Source organism: Dendrobates tinctorius, unplaced genomic scaffold (assembly GCF_039654945.1).
Source record: "Dendrobates tinctorius isolate UK_male_01 unplaced genomic scaffold, ASM3965494v1 ptg000053l, whole genome shotgun sequence".
Lineage (NCBI taxonomy): Eukaryota > Metazoa > Chordata > Amphibia > Anura > Dendrobatidae > Dendrobates > Dendrobates tinctorius.
The window spans coordinates 710,795-713,085 of record NW_027361721.1 but is presented as its reverse complement, the minus strand read 5'-3'; positions in this window follow the sequence as shown (position 1 = coordinate 713,085).

The window sequence follows — 2,291 nt, the reverse complement described above, 5'->3', positions numbered from 1 at the left end:
TGTCATCATATTGTGATGTATTCATATTTTTTTTTTTTTACATCAGTACAATAACTTACTTAGATGAGTCTGTACAAGTGTAAATTTTACATTCTGCCTACTATTCTGAAAATTCTAATAAAAATTATTGTTAAAGAAAATTCAAAACATTCATTATTCAATAGAGCCCAATAGCAAAAATCAGGTTTTGAATTAAGAATCACATTTCTTGGTAAAATCATGCAGGATTGAAATTTTTGATGGTTTTTTACTCCTCTCAACAGCCCAAACAAGTTTCTAAAAGGATGAGTTTGCAACTACTTTACTTTTGGAGAAAATTCAAAACATTCATTATTCAATAGGGCCCAAACTATCAAAAACCAGCGGTTTCAATGAACACACATTTCTTGGTAGAATCATGCAGGACTGAAATTTTTGATGTTTTTCTACTCCTCTCATGAGCCCAAACAAGTCTCTAAAAGCATGAGTTTGCAACTACTTTACTTTTGGAGAAAATTCAAAACATTCATTACTCAAAAGAGCCCAATAGCAAAAACCAGCGTTTTGAATGAAGAATCACATTTCTTGGTAGAATCATGCAGGATTGAAATTTTTGATGGTTTTATACTCCTCTCAACAGCCCAAACAAGTTTCTAAAAGGATGAGTTTGCAACTACTTTACTTTTGGAGAAAATTCAAAACATTCATTATTCAATAGGGCCCAAACTATCAAAAACCAGCGGTTTCAATGAACACACATTTCTTGGTAGAATCATGAAGGACTGAAATTTTTGATGTTTTTCTACTCCTCTCATGAGCCCAAACAAGTCTCTAAAAGCATGAGTTTGCAACTACTTTACTTTTGGAGAAAATTCAAAACATTCATTACTCAAAAGAGCCCAATAGCAAAAACCAGCGTTTTGAATGAAGAATCACATTTCTTGGTAGAATCATGCAGGATTGAAATTTTTTATGGTTTTTTACTCCTCTCAACAGCCCAAACAAGTTTCTAAAAGGATGAGTTTGCAACTACTTTACTTTTGGAGAAAATTCAAAACATTCACTATTCAATAGAGCCCAATAGCAAAAACCAGCGTTTTGAATGAAGAATCACATTTCTTGGTAGAATCATGCAGGATTGAAATTTTTGATGGTTTTTTACTCCTCTCAACAGCCCAAACAAGTTTCTAAAAGGATGAGTTTGCAACTACTTTACTTTTGGAGAAAATTCAAAACATTCATTATTCAATAGGGCCCAAACTATCAAAAACCAGCGGTTTCAATGAACACACATTTCTTGGTAGAATCATGAAGGACTGAAATTTTTGATGTTTTTCTACTCCTCTCATGAGCCCAAACAAGTCTCTAAAAGCATGAGTTTGCAACTACTTTACTTTTGGAGAAAATTCAAAACATTCATTATTCAATAGAGCCCAATAGCAAAAAATAAGGTTTTGAATGAAGAATCACATTTCTTGGTAAAATCATGCAGGATTGAAATTTTTGATGGTTTTTTACTCCTCTCAACAGCCCAAACAAGTTTCTAAAAGGATGAGTTTGCAACTACTTTACTTTTGGAGAAAATTCAAAACATTCATTATTCAATAGGGCCCAAACTATCAAAAACAAGTGGTTTGAATGAACACACATTTCTTGGTAGAATCATGCAGGACTGAAATTTTTGATGTTTTTCTACTCCTCTCATGAGCCCAAACAAGTCTCTAAAAGCATGAGTTTGCAACTACTTTACTTTTGGAGAAAATTCAAAACATTCATTACTCAAAAGAGCCCAATAGCAAAAATCAGGTTTTGAATGAAGAATCACATTTCTTGGTAAAATCATGCAGGATTGAAATTTTTGATGGTTTTTTACTCCTCTCAACAGCCCAAACAAGTTTCTAAAAGGATGAGTTTGCAACTACTTTACTTTTGGAGAAAATTCAAAACATTCATTATTCAATAGGGCCCAAACTATCAAAAACCAGCGGTTTCAATGAACACACATTTCTTGGTAGAATCGTGCAGGACTGAAATTTTTGATGTTTTTCTACTCCTCTCATGAGCCCAAACAAGTCTCTAAAAGGATGAGTTTGCAACTACTTTACTTTTGGAGAAAATTCAAAACATTCATTATTCAATAGAGCCCAATAGCAAAAACCAGCGTTTTGAATGAAGAATCACATTTCTTGGTAGAATCATGCAGGATTGAAATTTTTGATGGTTTTTTACTCCTCTCAACAGCCCAAACAAGTTTCTAAAAGGATGAGTTTGCAACTACTTTACTTTTGGAGAAAATTCAAAACATTCATTAT